Genomic DNA, 24,508 nt, shown 5'->3' with positions numbered 1-24,508 from the left:
TGTCGCAAAAGGTTTTCGGCAAGTTCAAGGGATTGACTACGATGAGACCTTCTCACCCGTAGCGATGCTTAAGTCTATCCGAATCATGTTAGCAATTGCCGCATTTTATGATTATGAAATTTGGCAGATGGCTGTCAAAACTGCATTCCTGAATGGATTTCTGGAAGAAGAGTTGTATATGATGCAACCAGAAGGTTTTGTCGATCCAAAGGGAGCTAACAAAGTGTGCAAGCTCCAGCGATCCATTTATGGACTGGTGCAAGCCTCTCGGAGTTGGAATAAACGCTTTGATAGTGTGATCAAAGCATTTGGTTTTATACAGACTTTTGGAGAAGCCTGTATTTACAAGAAAGTGAGTGGGAGCTCTGTAGCATTTCTGATATTATATGTGGATGACATATTACTGATTGGAAATGATATAGAATTTCTGGATAGCATAAAGGGATACTTGAATAAGAGTTTTTCAATGAAACACCTCGGTGAAGCTGCTTACATATTAGGCATTAAGATCTATAGAGATAGATCAAGATGCTTAATTGGACTTTCACAAAGCACATACCTTGACAAAGTTTTGAAAAAGTTCAAAATGGATCAAGCAAAGAAAGGGTTCTTGCCTGTGTTACAAGGTGTGAAATTGAGTAAGACTCAAAGCCCGACCACTGTAGAAGATAGAGGGAAAATGAAAGATGTTCTCTATGCTTCAGCCATAGGCTCTATCATGTATGCAATGCTGTGTACCAGACCTGATGTGTGCCTTGCTATAAGTATAGCAGGGAGGTACCAAAGTAATCCAAGAGTGGATCACTGGACAGCGGTCAAGAACATCCTGAAATACCTGAAAAGGACTAAGGATACGTTTCTCGTATATGGAGGTGACAAAGAGCTCATCGTAAAAGGTTACGTTGATGCAAGCTTTGACACTGATCCGGACGATTCTGAATCGCAAACCGGATACGTGTTTACATTAAACGGTGGAGCTGTCAGTTGGTGCAGTTCTAAACAAAGCGTCGTAGCAGGATCTACATGTGAAGCGGAGTACATAGCTGCTTCGGAAGCAGCAAATGAAGGAGTCTGGATGAAGGAGTTCATATCCGATCTAGGTGTCATACCTAGTGCATCGGGTCCAATGAAAATCTTTTGTGACAATACTGGTGCAATTGCCTTGGCAAAGGAATCCAGATTTCACAAGAGAACCAAGCACATCAAGAGACGCTTCAATTCCATCCGGGATCTAGTCCAGGTGGGAGACATAGAGATTTGCAAGATACATACGGATCTGAATGTTGCAGACCCGCTGACTAAGCCTCTTCCACGAGCAAAACATGATCAACACCAAGGCTCCATGAGTGTTAGAATCATTACTGTGTAATCTAGATTATTGACTCTAGTGCAAGTGGCAGACTGAAGGAAATATGCCCTAGAGGCAATAATAAAGTTATTATTTATTTCCTTATATCATGATAAATGTTTATTATTCATGCTAGAATTGTATTAACCAGAAACATAATACATGTGTGAATACATAGACAAACAGAGTGTCACTAGTATGCCTCTACTTGACTAGCTCGTTAATCAAAGATGGTTACGTTTCCTAACCATGAACAAAGAGTTGTTATTTGATTAATGGGATCACATCATTAGGTGAATGATCTGATTGACATGACCCATTCCATTAGCTTAGCACCCGATCGTTTAGTATGTTGCTATTGCTTTCTTCATGACTTATACATGTTCCTATGACTATGAGATTATGCAACTCCCGTTTGCCGGAGGAACACTTTGTGTGCTACCAAATGTCACAACGTAAATGGGTGATTATAAAGGTGCTCTACAGGTGTCTCCAAAGGTAGATGTTGGGTTGGCGTATTTCAAGATTAGGATTTGTCACTCCGATTGTCGGAGAGGTATCTCTGGGCCCTCTCGGTAATGCACATCACATAAGCCTTGCAAGCATTACAACTAATATGTTAGTTGTGAGATGATGTATTACGGAACGAGTAAAGAGACTTGCCGGTAACGAGATTGAACTAGGTATTGGATACCGACGATCGAATCTCGGGCAAGTAACATACCGATGACAAAGGGAACAACGTATGTTGTTATGCGGTCTGACCGATAAAGATCTTCGTAGAATATGTAGGAGCCAATATAGGCATCCAGGTCCCGCTATTGGTTATTGACCGGAGACGTGTCTCGGTCATGTCTACATTGTTCTCGAACCGTAGGGTCCGCACGCTTAAAGTTACTATGATAGTTGTTATGAGTTTTATACATTTTGATGTACCGAAGTTAGTTCGGAGTCCCGGATGTGATCACGGACATGACAAGGAGTCTCGAAATGGTCGAGACATAAAGATTGATATATTGGATGACTATATTCGGACACCGGAAGCGTTCCGGGAAGTTTCGGATAAAACCGGAGCACCGGGGGGTTACCGGAACCCCCCGGGGGGTTAATGGGCCTCATGGGCCTAAAGTGGAGAAGAGGAAGGGGCTGCCAGGGCAGGCCGCGCCCCCCCTCTCCCCCTAGTCCGAATTGGACAAGGAGGGAGGGGCGGCGCCCCCCCTTTCCTTCTCTCCCCCCTCTCTCCTACTTGGACAAGGAAAAGGGAGGGGAGTCCTACTCCCGGTAGGAGTAGGACTCCTCCTGCGCGCCTCCTCTAGGTCGGCCGCACCCCCCCTTGGATCCTTTATATACGGAGGCAGGGGGGCACCCTAGAACACACAAGTTGATCTTCGTGATCGTTCCTTAGCCGTGTGCGGTGCCCCCCTCCACCATATTCCACCTCGGTCATATCGTTGTAGTGCTTACGCGAAGCCCTGCGTCGGTAGAACATCATCATCGTCACCACGCCGTCGTGCTGACGGAACTCATCCCAGAAGATTTGCTGGATCGGAGCCCGGGGAGCGTCATCGAGCTGTACGTGTGCTAAGAACTCGAAGGTGCCGGAGTAATGGTGCTTGGATCGGTCGGATCGGGAAGGCGTACGACTACTTCCTCTACGTTGTGTCAACGCTTCCGTTGCGATCTACAAGGGTACGTAGATCATACTCTCCCCTCTCGTTGCTATGCATCACCATGATCTTGCGTGTGCGTAGGAATTTTTTTGAAATTACTACGTTCCCCAACAGTGGCATCCGAGCCTAGGTTTTATATGTTGATGTTATATGCACGAGTAGAACACAATTGAGTTGTGGGCGATATAAGTCATACTTTGGTTCGGCGGTATTGTTGGACGAGGCGACCCGAACCGACATTACGCGTACGCTTACGCGAGACCGGTTATCCCGACGTGCTTTGCACATAGGTGGCTTGCGGGCGATAGTCTCTCCAACTTTAGTTGAACCGAGTGTGGCTACGCCCGGTCCTCGCGAAGGTTAAAACAGCACCAACTTGACAAACTATCGTTGTGGTTTTGATGCGTAGGTAAGATTGGTTCTTGCTTAAGCCCGTAGCAGCCACGTAAAACTTGCAACAACAAAGTAGAGGACGTCTAACTTGTTTTTGCAGGGCATGTTGTGATGTGATATGGTCAAGACATGATGCTAAATTTTATTGTATGAGATGATCATGTTTTGTAACTGAGTTATCGGCAACTGGCAGGAGCCATATGGTTGTCGCTTTATTATATGCAATGCAATCGCGATGTAATGCTTTACTTTATCACTAAGCGGTAGCGATAGCCGGAGTAACGGTGCTTGGATCGGTCAGATCGGGAAGACGTATGACTACTTCCTCTACGTTGTGTCAACGCTTCCGTTCCGATCTACAAGGGTACGTAGATAATACTCTCCCCTCTCGTTGCTATGCATCACCATGGTCTTGCGTGTGCGTAGGAATTTTTTTGAAATTACTACGTTCCCCAACACCTAGTCCTTCTAAAAGGAAGAAAAAGAAAAATGATATGTCTTTGCACGCTTCTAGTGAACCTATTACTGAAACACCTGAGAATCCAAATGATACTTCTATTTCTGATGCTGAAACACAATCTGGTAATGAACCTGAAGCTAGTGATAATGATAATGATAATGTTAATGATGATGCTCAACCTAGTAATGATAATGATATAGAAATTGAACCTGCTGTTGATCTTGATAACCCACAATCAAAGAATCAACGTTATGATAAGAAAGACTTTGTTGCTAGGAAACATGGTAAAGAAAGAGAACCATGGGTTCAGAAACCCATGCCTCTTCCTCCCAAACCATCCAAGAAAAAGGATGATGAGGATTTTGAGCGCTTTGGTGAAATGATTAGACCTATCTTTTTGCGTATGCGATTAACTGATATGCTTAAAATGAATCCTTATGCTAAGTACGTTAAAGAAATTTTTACTGAGAAAAGAAAGATACCGGAAGCTGAAATTGCCACCATGCTTGCTAATTATACTTTTAAGGGTGGAATACCAAAGAAACTTGGAGATCCAGGAGTACCCACTATACCATGCTCCATTAAAAGAAACTATGTTAAAACTGCTTTATGTGATCTTGGAGCCGGTGTTAGTGTAATGCCTCTCTCTTTATATCATAGACTTGATTTGAATAAGTTGACACCTACTGAAATATCTTTGCAAATGGCTGATAAATCAACTGCAATACTTGTCGGTATTTGTGAGGATGTGCCTGTTGTAGTTGCAAACGTTACTATTTTAACAGACTTTGTTATTCTTGAAATTCCTGAGGACAATAGTATGTCTATTATTCTTGGAAGACCCTTTTTGAATACTGCAGGGGCTGTTATTGATTGCACTAAAGGCAATGGTACTTTTCATGTTAATGGTAATGAGCATATGGTACACTTTCCGAGGAAACAACCTCGAGTTCATAGTATCAACTCTATTGGAAAATTTTCATCGATTATATTCGGAGGTTTTGAATTTCCTCTTCCTACTGTCAAGAAGAAATATGATATTCTTATTATTGGGGATGTGCATATCCCCGTTGAGGTAACATAGTGTTATTCAAAATTTCTCAGGTTCGATGTTATTCGGAATGAGTTCGTTAACAAGACTTGATGAACCTTGTTAGTGGATTCCTTTTGATGAGCATGAGATGGACGAAACTAGAAAGCACAACCCTCTGTACCCTCCTTTTACTTTCTATTATTTATATTAAATAAAACAAAAATAAGTATTTCCCGTATGTTATCTGATCATCCGTGCAATATAAAAATACCCCGAAAATAAAAGTTCTCCAAATGCCTTGAAATTTAAATATGATTTTTTCTGGAATATTTGAGAATATTTGGCACTGAGAACACAGTAGGGGGGCATCCACCTAGCCACGAGGGTGGAGGGCGCTTCCTACCCCCTGGGCGCGCCCCCTGCCTTGTGGGCCCATGGTGTCCCTCCTCCACTTATTCCTGCACCCACACACTACTTCTTCCTCCCACAAACACGAATATCCAGCTCAAGCACGAGTTCTAGCTCATTTTGCTGCCATTTTCGATCTCCTTGCTCAAAGCACCTCTCACAAGACTGCTTGGGGGGATTGTTCCTTGGTATGTGACTCCTCCATTTGTCCAATTAGTTTTTGTTCTAGTGCTTTATTCATTGCAAATTTTTGCTGCCTAGGTGACCATGTTCTTGAGCCTGCATGTCAAATTTATATGGTCAAAAGTAGTTTTGATGCATGATATAGGCTCTAGGCACTTGTATGAGTTGTTGCTATCAATTTTGTTGAGCTTGGTTCACTTTTATTTTGAAGTTACTAAAAATTTCAGAAATTTTTCAGAGGAAGAAATATGTTTAGGAAAATGTACCAAGGTGGCTCTTCAAGGAAACAAGAGGCCAGGCTTGCAATATGTCATGCTGATGATGAGCCACCAAGGGACGCACTTCAGAGGACTTCATGGATCGAGCAGGGATTAAGGAAAAATTTAACGCATATTTGCGAAATGCTGATCTTGTGAGCTTCGAGGAGGAAAAGTGCTGCCAGTACCACTATCTCACTAGTTCCTTTGTGAGGAGACATCGTGCTGTCTGGATTACTTTCCCTCCTCCTGCCTTCTTTGATCATCAGGCAAAAGGAACATATGTTATTACCAGAGAGGAGGCAGATGAGTACGAGAGGAGGGTGGAGGCCGCTCGTCGCCATGCTGCAGCTCAGGAGGCGATAGCCGCTGCATCTCAGTATGATCCCAACTATTACTATGGATATCCGCCAGGCCAACCGTGGCCATAGACCAACTTAGGCCAAAAGCCTAAGCTTGGGGGAGTACATATTTCTCACCGACATTACATTCATGTTCACACACTCATTGCTAGATGTCGGTGCTCATAATTTTTCATTGTATCATCCATGCTAGTTTATTTCGTTTTTATGCTTTCTTCTTGTGTGTTTAATAAACCTTAAGAAAAACCAAAAAAATTAGTTGTAGCTTTTAGCTAAGTTTACTTTCCATGCTTGTAGTAGTAATTAAAAGGAAAACCCCAAAAAGATTTCCTGTTCTTCTTTTGCTTGTTGGGAGCTTTCCTGCGTAAATAGTTTTATTTCCTTTCTTTTCTTTGGGGGTCGATAGGAGAAGATCATGATTAAATTTTTGAAGTGGCTCTTATATGCATAATTGTTGATCTGACAAAAGAGCCCATATTGCCTTGTCTTCTCCTATTTATTGAATGTTTACAGATTCCAACTTAGTCCAATGAACGTGCACTATTATTACTATTCACATCGTTCGGTCGTGCAAGTGAAAGGCAATTATGACGATATATGATGAACTTATTGAGATGAGAAAAGCTGGTATGAACTCGACCTCTCTTGTTTTTGTAAATATGATTAGTTCATCGTTCCTGATTCAGCCTATTATGAATAAACATGTTTGCAATGACAACTAGAGATCATAGTTTCTTGTGCCATGCTTGATTAGCTAGGAGCTTATAATGGTTTACCTTGCGTGCCAGCATGCTATTAAAATGGTTGTGATGTGCTATGATAGGGTGGTATCCTCCTCTGAATGATTTAAGTGACTAGACTTGGCACATGTTCACGCATGTAGTTGAAACAAAATCAACATAGCCTTCACGATATTTATGTTCATGGTGGATTATATCCTACTCATGCTTGCATTCGGTGTTGATTAATTTTAATGCATGTTCATGACTGTTGTCGCTCTCTAGTTGGTCGCTTCCCAGTCTTTTTCTAGCCTTCACCTCTACTAAGTGGGAATACTGCTTGTGCATCCAACTCTGTAAAACCCCAAAGTTATTCCATATGAGTCCACCATACCTACCTATATACGGTATCTACCTGCCGTTCCAAGTAAATTTGTATGTGCCAAACTCTAAACCTTCAAATAAATATCCTGTTTTGTATGCTCAAATAGCTCATGTATCAACTAGAGTTGTCCGTATGTTCCATGTTAGGCGGGTTATTCTCAAGAGGAGTGGACTCCGCTCCTCACTCACGAGAAAAATGGCTGGTCACCGGGATGCCCAGTCCCATGCTTTATGCAAACTAAATCAAAATAATTGCAAACAAAACTCCCCCTGGGACTCTTGTTAGTTGGAAGCACTCGTTGTTTCGAGAAAGCCATGGATTGATGCTTGTTGGTGGAAGGGTGAGGGAGTCCTGGATTAGGGGGTGTCCGGATGGCCAAACTATACCTTCAGCCGGACTCCTGGACTATGAAGATACAAGATTGAAGACTTCGTCCCGTGTCCGGAAGGGACTTTCCTTGGCGTGGAAGCCAAGCTTGGCGATACGGATATGCAGATCTCCTACCATTGTAACCGACTTTGTGTAACCCTAACCCTCTCCGGTGTCTATATAAACCGGAGGGTTTTAGTCCGTAGGACAACATACACAACAACACTCTTACCATAGGCTAGCTTCTAGGGTTTAGCCTCTTCGATCTCGTGGTAGATCTACTCTTGTACTACCCATATCATCAATATTACTCAAGCAGGACGTAGGGTTTTACCTCCATCGCGAGGGCCTGAATCTGGGTAAAACTTCGTGTCCCTTGCCTCCTGTTACCATCCGGCCTAGACGCACAGTTCGGGACCCCCTACCCGAGATCCGCCGGTTTTGACATCGACATTGGTGCTTTCATTGAGAGTTCCTCCGTGTCATCGCCGTCGGGCTTGATGGCTCCTACGATCATCAATGGCGATGCAGTCCAGGGTGAGAGCTTCCTTCCCGGACAGATCTTCGTCTTCGGCGGCTTCGCACTGCGGGCCAATTCACTTGGCCATCTGGAGCAGATCGAAAGCTATGCCCCTGGCCGTTAGGTCAGATTTGGAAGTTTAAACTACACAGCTGACATCCGCGGGGACTTGATCTTCGACGGATTCGATCCACTTCCGAGTGCACCGCACTGTCACGACGAGCATGATCTAGCTCTGCCGCCAAACAGTGCCCTGGAGGCCGCACCCGCATTGGCTTCGACCCTTAATTCGGAGCCAACTGCGCCTATCGAGGATGGGTGGTTGGACGCCGCCTCGGGGGCTGCGATCCCAATGGCGATCGAGCCAAACACCAGCCCCACACTCTGTGAGACTCGTGACTCCAAGGAGCCAGACTCCGAACCCTCCGCGCCCCTGCCGATCGAATCTGATTGGGCGCCGATCATGGAGTTCACTGCCGTGGACATCTTTCAGCACTCGCCTTTCGGCGATATTCTGAAGACACTGAAGTCTCTCTCTTTATCAGGAGAGCCCTGGCCAGACTATGGTCAGCAAGTTTGGGATTCGGACGACGAAGAAATTCAAAGCCCACCCACCACCCACTTTGTAGCAACTATCGACGACTTAACCGACATGCTCGACTTCGACTCTGAAGACATCAACGTTATGGACACTGATGAAGGAGACGATGAAGAACCAGCGCCTATCAGGCCCTGGAAAGCCACCTCGTCATATGACATATACATGGTGGACACCCCAAAAGAAGGAGATGGCAATGGAACAACGGAGGATGACCCCTCCAAGAAACAGCCTAAGCACCAGCGTCAGCGGCGGCACTCAAAATCCCGCCAAAACAAATATGGTGATTCCAGCACGGGAGATAATAATACTCTGGAATGTGCCGAAGAAAACCCCCTCCAGCAAGATTTAGCATAGGAGGATAGAGAAACCAGCCCTCATGAGAGAGCGGCAGATAGAGAGGTCGAGGACGATAATTATATGCCTCCCTCCGAAGACGAGACAAGCCTCGACGATGACGAATTCGTCGTGCCAGAGGATCCCGTCGAGCAAGAGCATTTTCAACGCAGGCTTATGGCCACGGCAAGAAGCCTCAAGAAAAAACAACAACAGCTTAGAGCTGATCAAGATTTGCTAGTCGACAGATGGACTGAAGTCCTTGCGGCTGAAGAGCATAAACTCGAACGCCCCTCCAAGAGCTACCCAAAGCGTAGGTTGCTACCCCGATTAGAGGGGGAAGCACATGATGCGTCCGACCGGCCACCTCGTGGCCACGACAGAGACGCCTCTCGGCCGTCCACTCAAGCCGCACCCTGTACCAAGGCACGGGAATATGCGCCGGACTTACGAGATATGTTGGAGGACAAGGCAAGGCAAACAAGATCGATCTACGGATCGCGTGGGCGCCCCACGGCTCAAGACGGTAACCGTCACACCGGCCACAAATTCGGCAGGGCCGAACACAGTAGACGAAGCTCATTGGAGCTACATCGTGATATAGCCCAGTACAGAGGCGCCGCACACCCACTATGCTTCACAGACGAAATAATGGATCATCAAATCCCCGAGGGTTTCAAACCCGTAAATATCGAATCATATGATGCCATGGATCGAGGATTATCTCCTTCATATCCACATGGCCCGCGGCGATGATTTCCACGCCATCAAATACCTCTCACTCAAGCTTAAAGGACCAGCTCGGCATTGGCTTAACAGCTTGCCAACAGGATCAATCAGTTGTTGGGAGGACCTGGAAGCCGCATTCCTCAACAATTTCGAAGGCACTTATGTGCGACCCCCAGACGCCGATGACCTAAGTCATGTAATTCAGCAGCCAGAAGAATCAGCCAGGCAATTCTAGACACGGTTCCTAACAAAGAGAAATCAAATAGTCGACTGTCCGGATGCTGAGGCCCTAGTAGCCTTCAAGCACAATATCCGTGACGAGTGGCTTGCCCGGCACCTTGGACAGGAAAAGCCGAAGTCTATGGCAGCACTCACGACACTCATGACCCGCTTTTGTGCAGGAGAAGATAGCTGGCTTGCTCGTACCAACAATATGACCAAGAACCCTGGTAACTCGGATACCAGGGACAGCAGTGGCAGGTCGCGTCGCAACAAGCAGAAGCGCCACATTAACGGCGACAATGCTGAGGATACGGCAGTTAATGCCGGATTCAGAGGCTCTAAATCCGGTCAGGGAAAAAGCCATTCAAAAGGAATCCTAGGGGCCCGTCCAGTTTGGTCCATATACTCGACCGCTTGTGCCAGATACATGGCACCCCCGAAAAGCCGGCCAATCACACCAACATGGATTGTTGGGTGTTCAAGCAGGCAGGCAAGATAAATGTCGAAAATGAAGACAAGGGGCTGCATAGCGATGACGATGAGGAGCCCCGGCCGCCGAACAACAGTGGACAGAAGGGTTTCCCCCCACAAGTGCGGACGGTGAACATGATATACGCAACCCACGTCCCCAAAAGGGAGCGGAAGCGCGCATTAAGGGACGTATATGCGGTAGAGCCAGTCACCCCAAAGTTCAACCCATGGTCCTCCTACCCGATCACCTTTGATCGAAGGGACCATCCCACTAGCATTCGTCATGGCGGATTCGCCGCATTGGTTCTAGACCCAATTATTGACGGATTTCATCTCACTAGAGTCCTTATGGACGACGGCAGTAGCCTGAACCTGCTTTACCAGGATACAGTGCGGAAAATGGGCATAGATCCCTCGAGGATTAAGCCCACCAAAACGACCTTTAAAGGAGTAATACCAGGTGTAGAGGCCAACTGTATAGGCTCAGTCACAATTGAAGTGGTCTTCGGATCTCCGGATAATTTCCGAAGCGAGGAGTTAATCTTCGACATATTCCCATTCCGCAATGGCTATCACGCACTGCTCGGGCGAACCGCATTCGCCAAGTTCAATGCGGTACCACACTATGCATACCTTAAGCTCAAGATGCCAGGCCCTCGAGGAGTAATTACGGTCAATGGAAACACCGAACGCTCCCTCCGAACGGAGGAGCACATGGCGGCCCTTGCAGCGGAAGTACAAAGCAGCCTCTCCAAACAGTTCTCCAGTCCGGCCATTAAACAAACAGACACCGTCAAGCACGCCCGGAGTAACCTACAACAAGACTGCCTGGGACAATCTGAGCAGGCGTAGCAATGCGGCCCCAACCCCAGCCCTCGCAAAAATGCGACACCAGTACTTCGCGTACATAACTAGGCTCTAGAAATACCATGGGTACAGGGGGAGGGGCACCATCACGGCACGCCCGAAACATGGCTTAAACCGCACCAGGGGCTGCCGATTTTTTAATTTTCTCTTACTTTCTGGACTCCACTCTTCGGAAGGCCTGTTCGGCTATTCAGTTGCCGCACAAACGATGCAAGAACCAAGGAAGCAGACAAGACACGCCACATTACGGAACTCCCAGGTGGTCTCTATCACGAGCAGTATACCTGTTTCACATACTATTCCGTAGCTTGCCCCTGGAACGGACATGTTACATAGTCCAACCTTTTGCTTATCGCATTATTTGTATCGTCCTGCTTTGATCGCAGCCCTTTTTAATAAACGATGCATAGCTTTTGTCTATTTTTGCATTAGTCTTTTTTTATATATGTTCCTTAATGACATGTTGCACCCGTACACTTCTATACGGCCAAAATACGCCAGGGACTTTAGTGCCCCTCAATATGGTGTGAGAAGTCCGAACACTTTAACAAGTGCGGCACCCCGAACTTATAGCATTATATGCATCGGCTCCGAATCATGTCTTGGGTCAATAGTTGGGTTTGCCCGGCTCCTATATTTTGGTGCCTTACGTTCCGCTATATCGGCTAAGGTAGCACTAGGAGAACCACTGCTATTGTGCCCTAGTTGAGCTGGGTCGAGCACCTCAGTGGAGAAAGCTAAAAGTGGCTGTCATGATGAAGCGAGAGCTGGTCGCTGTTCGAGAGGTTTTTCGAGTCCCTAACGACTTATGCCGCTTAGAGCGAGGAGCCGGCTCTGTCCGGCCAAGGCGTGGATAGCACCCCGAACTCTGTCTTCCGAATACCAGGGGCTTCGCCGAAATTTAAAATTATAGAATTCTATGGCTAAGTGAGAGTGTTCACGCATTATAGTCTGATTGCCTTGTTCGTTGGGCTGAGCGCCTCCCTCGAAGGACCCAAACATGGGAAAAAGAGCGCCCAGATTTATCCCCGAACACCCCAGCACTAGCGGCACGGGGGCAGAAGCCGATGACTTGCCATCTCTCAGAATTGATAAACAGCCGCACAGAAGGTAATATTTTAAATTCCAACAGCATTGCTTAGCACATATGAACAAGTTTTCGGCGCATGGGACAAAACAAGCAAGTTTCACTCAAAAATTACATCCCTAGAACATTCATCCGCCACAAGGCAGGCACCCTTCAGAACATCCTTATAATAATTCTCGGGCTTGCGATGCTCTTTCCCCGGCGGTGGTCCGTCCTTCACAAGCTTCTCAGCATCCAGCTTGCCCCAGTGCACCTTAGCACGGGCAAGGGCCCTATGGGCACCTTCAATGCAGACGGAGCGCTTGATGACTTCGAGCCTTGGACAGGCCTCCACCAGCCGCCGCACCAGCCCGAAATAGCTCCCAGGCAGAGCCTCTCCAGGCTACAACCGAACTATGAGGCCCTTCATGGCCTGTTCGGCCGCCTTGTGGAGCTCGACCAGTTGCTTCAGCTGGTCGCTCAGGGACACGGGGTGTCCGGCCTCAGCATACTGAGACCAGAACACCTTCTCTGTCGAGCTGCCCTCCTCGGCTCGATAGAATGCGGCGGCATCGGACACACTCCGAGGAAGATCTGCGAACACTCCTGGAGAGCTCCGGATTCGGGTAAGTAACAAGTAACTCACGTTTATGTGTTTGCTTTGCATAAAGAATGCCTTACCCGCCGCTATCTTCTTCACCTCATCCAACTCCTGGAGGGTCTTCTGGGATTCGGCCTTGGCAGACTTGGCATTTTCAATAGCCACCGCGAGCTCGGACACTTGCGTCTTTGAGTCAAGCTCCAAACTCTCATGTTTTTCCATGAGAGCCTGGAGCTCTTGGCGCACCTTGCCAACCTCGGCCTCATATTTCTCCCGCTCGGTGCGCTCCGTGGCCGCCCTCTTCTCGGCCTCGACCAGCGCTTGCTTAAGGGTCGCCACCTCAGACGTGGCCCCTACAATAGCCACGATAATCCTGTCATTTTTTGCAATCGCACCTTTATATATATATTTAAACAAGGTATTTCTTACCTTCGTTGTCCTCGAGCTGCTTCTTGGCACGCTCGAGCTCTTGCTCGGACCGCTCGAGGTTCTGCTTTAGCGTGTCCACTTCCGCAGTCAGTGCGGCGGAAGCAAGCAGAGAAGCCTGCATACGCATATTGACTCCTTTTTATTAGACTCCTGTGAATTTTATTTGATCCTCTATTTGGCTTTTCTTCTCGAACGCCAAACAGAGCATCAGGGGCTACTGTCTATGCGGTAATATTATTTACACATTATTTACTTACCTCAAAGCCTGTTAAAAGGCTAGTACAAGCTTCAGCCAGTCCGCTCTTGGAGGACTGAACCTTCTGTACCACCGCACTAATAATGGTGCGGTGCTTCTCGTCGATGGAGGTGCCTTGGAGCGCCTCCAACAGATTGTCTAGCGCCTCCGGTTGGACGGGGGTCACCGGCACGGTGGGCTTGCTCCTCTTGGAAGGAGGTCCCCCGCTGGACTCTGGAACCTTTGAAGGTTCCCGAGCGGTGTCCGGCCTAGAGCCGGACTTGGAGCCCTGGGGGGTTTCATCCCCTTTACTCCTGGAGTCCGGGAGGTCGCCTTGCAGCGCCTCCAGGACCACCTCCTCCCGACTTGGAACCTGTTGGGATAACACTTCGGTGTCGTCCGTAGGGCGGGGGGAGGAAGCCGTCGGAAGCGAGTTCACATCCGACGAGTCCAGTCAGCCGCTCGACGACGCGTCGAGCCGATCTTTGGGTGGGCTGCATAAACATATTCGACATAAGGGAAAGCTGTGCAATAAAAGAATACTATGAATTACTCTGGTATCCGGATACTTACGATTTTGCCAGGGGCTTGGCCCTCGGTGACCACTCCTCTCCACCATCGTCGGTGTCGATGGAGTAGTCCGGAGGAAGGGTTTTCCCCTTCTTGGACCCTCCGGCCTCCCCAGAGAGGGCGGCCTTCCTTTTCTTCTCTCCTCCCGCTGGAGGGGGAGTGGTCTCTTCTTCTTCCTCCTCGTCTTCATGGGAGGAATGCGCCTCGGAACCGTCGGATGATGGATCCGACAGCTCCTGGCGCCGGGCACTCTTTCGAGTCCCCATGACCTTTTTCGCGGCCTTCTTCTCCGGCACCACATAGGGTGCCGGAACCAGCAGCTTCGCCAAGCGAGCATCCGCTGGGCCTTCGGGCGAAGGAGCTGGACAGTTGATCTGTCTGGACATCACCTGCCAATCCTGTCAAAGGTAAGGGAGCTTAGATCCCACATGGAGTCAAACTATGAAAAACTGATACCCTGTAAAAGGAAAAAACAGCTTCCGCATGAGCGTGACGCTGCATACTGAATCCGCGATCCTCGGTAGCGGATGCGGGGACCTCGGCGCCCTTGAAAAGCACCTTCCAGGCATCTTCGTACGTCGTGTCAAAGAGCCTGCTTAGAGTTTGGTGCCGCGCCGGGTCAAACACCCACAGGTTGAAAGCCCGTTCTTGACACGGGAGGATCAGGCGGATGAGCATAACCTGGACTACATTGACAAGTTTGAGCTTCTTGTCCACCAGGGTTTGGACGCATGTTTGGAGTCCGGTCAGCTCTCCTTTTTTTCCCCACGACAGGCCTGTCTCCTTCCAGGAGGTGAGCCACGTAGGGGGTTCGGATCGAAACTCGGGGGCTACGACCCATTCGGGGTCGCACGGCTCGGTGATGTAAAACCACCCCGATTGCCACCCCTTCAGGGTGTCCACAAAGGAGCCCTCGAGCCATAAGACATTAGCCATCTTGCCCACCATGGTGCCTCCGCACTCCGCCTGGTTGCCGTGCACCACCTTCGGCTTGACATTGAAAGTCTTGAGCCATAGGCCGAAATGGGGGCAGATGAGGAAAGCCTCACACACGACGATAAACGCCGAGATGTTGAGGACAAAGTTCGGGGCCAGATCGTGGAAATCCAGGCCATAGTAGAACATGAGCCCCCGGACAAATGGGTGAAGAGGGAAGCCCAGTCCGCGGAGGAAATGGGGGAGGAACACCACCCTCTCATGGGTCCTAGGGGTGGGGATGAGCTGCCCCTTTTTGGGAAGCCGGTACGAAATGTCGTTAGACAAGTATCCGGCCTTCCTCAGTTTTTTGATGTGTCCCTCCGTGACGGAGGAGACCATCCACTTGCCTCCCGCTCCGGACATGGCTGGAGAAGGTTGAGGTGGGGAGTGTGGACTTGGGCGCTGGAGCTCGAGTGCGCAAGAATGGATAAGCAAGGGAGAAAGAAGGCGTAGGTGAAAAGGTGGATCCTTATCCCCTTATATGGGTGGACGCAACTACGTGTCCCCACCAGCCTGGTAAAACTCGCTTATCTCCAAGCGCCGTAATCAATGGCGCGGTTGGGTTACCCACGCCAGTATTGATGAGAATCCCGGAATAAGGGGACACGATCTCTGCTTTAACAAGACGTGCCAAGGAAACCGCCTCGCGTGACGCGCTGAGGTGGGATAATGAAACGACTCGGATAAAGGCTTGGCCGTGGTGTGTCACACTACGGAATACGTCAGCAGATTAGATTTGTGTAAATATTATTCTCTCTATGGCAATATGTGGAAACTTATTTTGCAGAGCTGGACACTATCTTTGTGTTCAAAATCTTCTATGAAGTACTTGGAGGAGGAACCCGCCTTGCAATGTCGAAGACAATCTGCGCGCCGGACTCGTCGTCATTGAAGCTTGGTTCAGGGGCTACTGAGGGAGTCCTGGATTAGGGGGTGTCCGAATGGCCGGACTATACCTTCAGCCGGACTCCTGGACTATGAAGATACAAGATTGAAGACTTCGTCCCGTGTCCGGAAGGGACTTTCCTTGGCGTGGAAGGCAAGCTTGGCGATACGGATATGCAGATCTCCTACCATTGTAACCGACTTTGTGTAACCCTAACCCTCTCCGATGTCTATATAAACCGGAGGGTTTTAGTCCGTAGGACAACATACACAACAACAATCATACCATAGGCTAGCTTCTAGGGTTTAGCCTCTCCGATCTCGTGGTAGATCTACTCTTGTACTACCCATATCATCAATATTAATCAAGCAGGACGTAGGGTTTTACCTCCATTGAGAGGGCCCGAACCTGGGTAAAACTTCGTGTCCCTTGCCTCCTGTTACCATCCGGCCTAGACGCATAGTTCGGGACCCCCTACCCGAGATCCGCCGGTTTTGACACCGACAAAGGGCGAGTATAAACTTTACCATTCTATTTGGGAACTGCCTATAATGTGTGTAGCATGGAAGATATAGCCATCTCTTGGTTGTTATGTTGACAATGAAAGTATACCGCTCAAAACATTATTCACCTCTATTTCAAAACCGAGCTCTGGCACCTCTACAAATCCCTGCTTCCCTCTGCGAAGGGCCTATCTATTTACTTTTATGTTGAGTCATCATCCTCTTATTAAAAAGCACCAGTTGGAGAGCACCGCTGTCATTTGCATTCATTACTGTTAGTTTACATTGAGTATGACTTGACTGGATCTCTTTTACCATGAATTACAATGTCTAGTCAGTCATTGATCTTTAAAGGTTCTCTGCATTTATGTTTTGCGGTCTCGGAAAGGGCTAGCGAGATACCATCTTGTTATATCATATTACGATTGTTTTGAGAAAGTGTTGTCATCTGAGATTTATTATTATTGCTCGCTAGTTGATTATGCCATTGATATGAGTAAACATGAGACCTATGCGTTATTGTGAATATGGTTAGTTCATAATCTTTGCTGAAAACTTGAATGCTGGCTTTACATATTTACAACAACAAGAGCAAACAGAGTTTGTAGAAGTTTTTGTTTATCACTTTTAGTTTGTCAACTGAATTGCTTGAGGACAAGCAAAGGTTTAAGCTTGGGGGAGTTGATACGTCTCCGTCGTATCTACTTTTCCAAACACTTTTGCCCTTGTTTTGGACTCTAACTTGCATGATTTGAATGGAACTAACCCGGACTGACGCTGTTTTCGGCAGAATTGCCATGGTGTTATTTATGTGCAGAAACAAAAGTTCTCGGAATGACCTGAAACTTCATGGAACATCTTTTTGGAAATAATAAAAAATCCTTGCAAAAGATGAAGACCAGGGGGGCCACACCCTAGCCACGAGGGTGGGGGGCGCGCCTGCCCCCCTAGGGTGCGCCCCCTACCTCGTGGGCCCCTGGAGCTCCTTCGACCTCAACTCCAACTCTATATATTTGGTTTTGGAGAGAAAAAAATCAAAGAGAAGGATTCATCGCGTTTTACGATATGGAGCCGCCGCCAAGCCTTAAAACCTCTCAGGAGGGCTGATCTGGAGTCCGTTCGGGGCTCCGGAGAGGGGAATCCGTCTCCATCGTCATCATCAACCTTCCTCCATCACCAATTTCATGATGCTCACCGCCATGCGTGAGTAATTCCATCGTAGGCTTGCTGGACGGTGATGGGTTGGATGAGATTTATCATGTAATCGAGTTAGTTTTGTTAGGGTTTGATCCCTAGTATCCACTATGTTCTGATATTGATGTTGCTATGACTTTGCTATGCTTAATGCTTGTCACTAGGGCCCGAGTGCCATGATTTCAGATCTGAACCTATTATGTTTTCATCAATATATGAGAGTTCTAGATCCTATCTTGCAAGTCTATAGTCACCTATTATGTGTTATGATCTGTTAACTCTGAAGTGATAATAATCGGGATACTTACCGGTGATGACCGTAGTTTGAGGAGTTCATGTATTCACTATGTGTTAATGCTTTGGTCCGGTTCTCTATTAAAAGGAGGCCTTAATATCCCTTAGTTTCCGTTAGGACCCCGCTGCAACGGGAGGGTAGGACAAAAGATTTCATGCAAGTTCTTTTCCATAAGCACGTATGACTATATTTGGAATACATGCCTACATTACATTGATGAATTGGAGCTAGTTCTGTGTCACCCTAGGTTATGACTGTTACATGATGAACCGCATCCGGCATAATTCTCTATCACCGATCCATTGCCTACGAGCTTTCCATATATTGTTCTTCGCTTATTTACTTTTCCGGTTCTATTCTATCATCACTACAAAATACCAAAAACATTACTTTTTCTATCGTTACCTTTCGTTACCGTTACCATTACTATCATATTACTTTGCTACTAAACACTTTGCTGCAGATACTAAGTTTCCAGGTGCGGTTGAATTGACAACTCAGATGCTAATACTTGAGAATATTCTTTGGCTCCCCTTGTGTCGAATCAATAAATTTGGGTTGAATACTCTACCCTCAAAAACTATTGTGACCCCCTATACTTGTGGGTTATCAACTTAGCATAAGTCGGCCGTCCAAACAGAGCGTCATACGGGCTTTTGATCTTAACCACTTCAAAAGTCAACTTCTCCGCCCTAGAATCATACTCATCCCCAAAGGCCACTTCCAACTCAATCTTACCAACTGGGTACGCCGATTTACCAGGCACTACCCCATGAAAAATAGTGTTGGATGTCTTAAGACTCTTATCAGTCAACCCCATGCGACGGAATGTCTCATAATAGAGAATGTTAATGCTACTGCCTCCGTCGATGAGCACATTAGTGAACTTATATCCACCAACCTGAGGCGCCACCACTAAAGCCAAATGGCCCGGGTTATCAACCCGGGGATGGTGATCTTCCCAACTACACACAATGAGCTCTTCAGACCATCTTAAGTATCATGGAACCGCTGGCTCAACAGTATTTACAGCCCTCTTATGAAGTTTCTGGTCCCTCTTGCACAAGCTGGTGGTAAACACATGGTACTGCCCACTGTTCAACTGTTTTGGGTTACTCTGATACCCGGACTGTTGCTGTTGTTGATTACCTTGGCCGGATTGCTGATTATAGCCACTATGACTACCCGGGTGACCCTGGCCATGAAAACCGCCACCGCATGAGCCGGCGCCCGGGCCATGAAAACCGACACCACCTGAACCGCCGCCAGGTCTATGGTTATCATTGAACTTGTTAGAATTCTTAAAAGCCTTCATGATCGTGCAATCCTTCCACAGATGGGTAGCCGGCTTCTCCCGGGTGCCGTGTCTCGGACAAGGTTCATTGAGTAGTTGCTCGAGGGTGGGGCCTGACCTGCCTGACCGAGGAGGTGGCCTGCCCTTGCGCTGTTGGTTGTTGCCCTGTGTATTAGTGTTAGCCACAAACTCGTCAGCCTTACGTTTATTACCTCCTTGATTCGCCGGGTTAAGCTGGTCACCCTTGCCGTTGTCGTTCTTCTTTCCTTTCCCTGTCTTCTCTTCATCAGACGCGGGATCCTTGGTACTGTCAGAATCAGCATATTTGACTAGGGCCGCCATCAACTGGCCCATGTCATTACAATCATGCTTGAGCCGCCCCAGCTTCTGTTTCAGAGGTTCAAAATGGCAATTTTTCCTCCAACATTAAGCTCGCAGAGCCGGCATCCATCTTATCAGATGAATGTATGATTTCCTTGACCCGGAGCACCCAATGAGTCGTGGATTCACCTTTCTCTTGCTTACAGTTAGTTAAGTCGATGATCGACATAGGTTGCTTACATGTATCCTTGATGTTCTGAATGAACCGAGCTTTTAACTCCACCCATGAGCCAATGGAGTTAGGTGGCAACCCTTTCAACTAAGAACGAGTTGTCCCATCTAACATCATAGTGAAATACTTGGCCATTGCTGCATCGCTGACCTCCAATAACTCCATCGCCATTTCATAACTTTCAATCCATGCCCCGGGCTGCAAGTCAGCCGTGTAATTAGGCACCTTACGCGTCCCCTTAAAGTCCTTTGGCAAGCGCTCATTACGTAGAGCCGGCACCAGGCAAGGGACACCCCCTATCCTTGTAGCCACTCCTGCCTCAACAAAGGTTGCTGGGTAAACCGGAAAAGTCTGGTGAGCCGCCAGCTCAGCAGCCTGTTGAACCACCCGCTCAGCCTCTTGACGGATCCTCTCCTGATCCACCAAGTTAAGAGCTCCATCCTACACCGGGTCATGCCTGCGTGGTTGGTTACGGCATTCCGCATTGCTTGACATAGTTGTTGAGTCCATATGCCTGCTATAGCTAGGGCTCCGGCTTGGGCGAGGGGTTGAATGGATTCTGTCTCGGCTATAAGAGTATGCATCCTATTGTGCCAGAGCCATCTGAAGAAGTTCTCTCACTCTTCGTGTCTCAATTGCTGTCGAAGAGTCGCCTTCCATCGGGAGAGCCACCAAACGAGCCGACGCAGCGATAAGATTCTCCAAAGGGTTAGAAAAGTGACCCGGTGGTATTGGTGCATAATGAGGCCGAGCAGTATTCATACGGGGTGGCTCCATGGCCCACGGTTGAACCAGGGCCCCAGCCCCGGGTGTCGTGATCCGGTTTGCCTCCGTGGGTTACTTGGACCGGCCCCTGGTGTGTGGAAAAGGTTCCTAGGATTGTAAGTCAAAGGCAGACAGCGTGGCAGCTGGTCATAGCCGCCGCTGCTGGAGCTTTCGCCGGAGGAGGAGCTGCCATAGCTGGGCAAACCACGGCCGCCGCCGGGGGCAAGGTCACCCTCGTGCTTGTCACGGCCATGTTGGGGAACGTAGCAGAATTTTAAAATTTTCTATGCATCACCAAGATCAATCTACGGAGTCATCTAACAACGAGGGAGAGGGGAGTGCATCTACATACCCATGTAGATTGCAAGCGGAAGCATTCAAGAGAACGGGGTTGATGGAGTCGTACTCGTCGTGATCCAAATCACCGATGACCTAGCGCCGAACGGACGGAACCTCCGCGTTCGACACATGTACGATTGGTAAGACGTCTCCTCCTTCTTGATCCAGCAAGGGGGAAGGAGAGGTTGATGGAGATCCAGCAGCACGACGGCGTGGTGGTGGAAGCAACGGTGACCTCTGCAGGGCTTCGCCAAGCTCAGCGAGAGGGAGAGGGAGGCACCAGGGGCTAGGGTCCGGCTGCCCTCCCTCCCCCACTATATATAGGACCCCTAGGGGGGCACCGGCCCTAGGAGATCCAATCTCCAAGGGGGGCGGCGGCCAAGGGGGGTGGCTTGCCCCCGAAGCCAAGTGGGGCACCCCCACCCCTAGGGTTTCCAACCCTAGGCGCAGGGGGGGGCCCATGGGGGGCGCACCAGCCCACCAGGGGCTGGTTCCCCTCCAACTTCAGCCCATGGGGCCCTCCGAGATAGGTGGCCCCACACGGTGGACCCCCGGGACCCTTCCGGTGGTCCCGGTACAATACCGATTACCCTCGAAACTTTCCCGATGGCCGAAACTCGACTTCCTATATATAAATCTTCACCTCCGGACCATTCCGGAACTCCTCGTGACGTCCGGGTCTCATCCGAGACTCCGAACAACTTTCGGGTTACCGTATACTAATATCTCAACAACCCTAGCGTCATCAAACCTTAAGTGTGTAGACCCTACGGGTTCGGGATACACACAGACATGACTGAGATGACTCTCCGGTCAATAACCAACAGCGGGATCTGGATACCCATGTTGGCTCCCACATGCTCCTCGATGATCTCATCGGATGAACCACGATGTTGAGGATTCAATCAATTCCGTATACAATTCCCTTTGTCAATCGGTACGTTACTTGCCCGAGACTCAATCGTCGGTATCCCAATACCTCGTTCAATCTCGTTACCGGCAAGTCACTTTACTCGTACCGCAATGCATGATCCCGTGATCAACCACTTCATCACATTGAGCTCATTATGATGATGCATTACCGAGTGGGCCCAGAGATACCTGTCTGTCATACGGAGTGACAAATCCCAGTCTCGATTCGTGCCAACCCAACAGACACTTTCGGAGATACCCGTAGTGCACCTTTATAGTCACCCAGTTACGTTGTGACGTTTGGCACACCCAAAGCACTCCTACGGTATCCGGGAGTTGCACAATCTCATGGTCTAAGGAGATGATACTTGACATTCGGAAAAGCTATAGCAAACGAACTACATGTTCTTTGAGCTATGCTTCGGATTGGGTCTTTTCCACCACATCATTCTCCTAATGATGTGATCCCGTTATCAATGACATCCAATGTCCATAGTCAGGAAACCATGACTATCTTTTGATCAACGAGCTAGTCAACTAGAGGCTCACTAGGGATGTGTTGTGGTCTATGTATTCACACATGTATTACGATTTCCAGATAACACAATTATAGCATGAACAATAGACAATTATCATGAACAAAGAAATATAATAATAACCATTTTATTATTGCCTCTAGGGCATATTTCCAACAGGACATCCCCAAGACCAAGCACCTCGCCACCATCGTCGTCGTCTTCAGGGAAGCATCCGGCGCGGCGACCGTCTTCCCGAACACCCTCACAAAGAGGGTCGCTGCGCCGTCGTACTTGAAGTGGAGGGTGCACCCTCTACCCAGGCCAGCTGCGGGCCAGGGCTATGTTGCCTGCTGCGAAGATCTCCATCGCAACCCATGAAGCCTTGCTGCAGCAGCCGTCGGCTTGCAGCCAGAGGCCGCCGAGACCTGGGACCGGCAGTTCGCCAGCGAAGGAGCGCGGAAGTTCAAGCCAAGTGCCGGCCGGGTTCTCTGACCACACGACAAACTCCAGTAGCACCTCCGCCGAGTGGAAGCGCCGGGGAGGTCGGCGACCATGGCGCGCCTTCCCTCATTGACGGGGCTGCCCCGACCTAAGAGACTCCCGCCATGCGAAGAAGCGTTGTCGCGGCCGCCAAGGATAGTGCCGGACCCCAAAGGAGTTCGCCCACGCCCACGAGGGACCGTAGCGGGGGTTGCGGCATGCTTGCGCGGGCGGCCGCGCCCCCTCTTAGGCGGTGGAGAGCCAGGCCCCTCCTGGCGAGCTTTCACCTTCTCGGTGTCCGAGAACCTCTTCACTAGCGCCATAGGTGTCGCGGCAAGGAAGAAGAAGAAGAAGCAGGAGGAGTGGAGGAAGAGATGGGTGATGGGGGCTCCGCCCCCCTTTCCTTTTATAGCTAGGAGGATGCCAACCACCAGCCTCCATGATCTAAGGTAATAATGAGCTTTTTCTGCATGCAACAGGGACTCGTCAAGTCGGGCAGTTGCTGAGGCAGCATGGGGAAGCGGAGACGCCCACGTCCTGTCAATCGCCATGCGTCAATCAAGGCCGCAGACAGTTGGGGACCGCGGCATTCCGCACTTGACCCTTGGCTTCGCCGGAAGCCAAGCACGAGCGCGCCTTGGGCCCGGGGCTACTGTCGGTGTCCTGGGAATGGGGGTACCCAGACTTGCCTGCCTGCGGCCTAGGGCGTGGCTCCACCAGCAGCCTGGTACGACCCATCTTCATCAACAAACACTCAAGACCCTCGCGAGGGGCCAAGCCTCATGAGGCGGATGACACAAGACCTCCTCAAGGGTAGCATCACTAGGCTGGCTCGCGAGGAGCGGAGAGATCAAGGCGAGGGGCACCTCGTGAGGTCTCCGTGACGTGAGCCATGATGACCAAGGCCAGGCAGGCGCCAGCGGGCATAGAGTGCCAATTTCCTCTTTGGTGCTAAAGAGGGTGGTGCAGGCAAGGAGTCCCGAGGCTTCAGGCAAAGGTTTCCATATCGATGCAACAAGACCAAGACCAGCAGGACGATAGGACGGAGGTCATCATGGAGCCCATGATGGTGTTACCACCAGAGCCATTGGCAGGCGAAGAACACCTTTTGTCAGGACAACCTGTACTCGTTGCCCCCCTCCAAATTGGCCGTCGTGGGATCCCTTCCCACCTAATATTTGGGGAGAGGACCTGGGCCTCTATATATAAGGCTAGCCACCACCGTAGGGGGACATCATCTTGGACTGGATCCATTCCACCAAGCCACCACACAAGCTCACCGAGCTCGAGAACGCCTCTCCTCAGGAGGTTGTTCTTCCCTTGTACTTGTTCATCCCTAGCCTACAAGGCAATCCACCACACCACACTGGAGTAGGGTATTACACTGCAATGGTGGCCTGAACCAGTATAAACTCTTGTGTCTCTTGTTCCTCAGGTTTGCTAGATGGGCTTTGAGATTGTTGCAAGAGTGTGAGCTAGGGGAGAGAGATCTTCGTGCGCACCCAGTGTTCGAACCTCAAGGGTTTGCCGGAACCCGTAATCCGACATGCACCAACTTAC

The sequence above is a fragment of the Triticum aestivum genome, chromosome 3A (genome assembly GCF_018294505.1).
Source record: "Triticum aestivum cultivar Chinese Spring chromosome 3A, IWGSC CS RefSeq v2.1, whole genome shotgun sequence".
NCBI lineage: Eukaryota > Viridiplantae > Streptophyta > Magnoliopsida > Poales > Poaceae > Triticum > Triticum aestivum.
The sequence above is the reverse complement of the archived record's forward strand: the minus strand, read 5'-3'. Positions refer to the sequence as shown.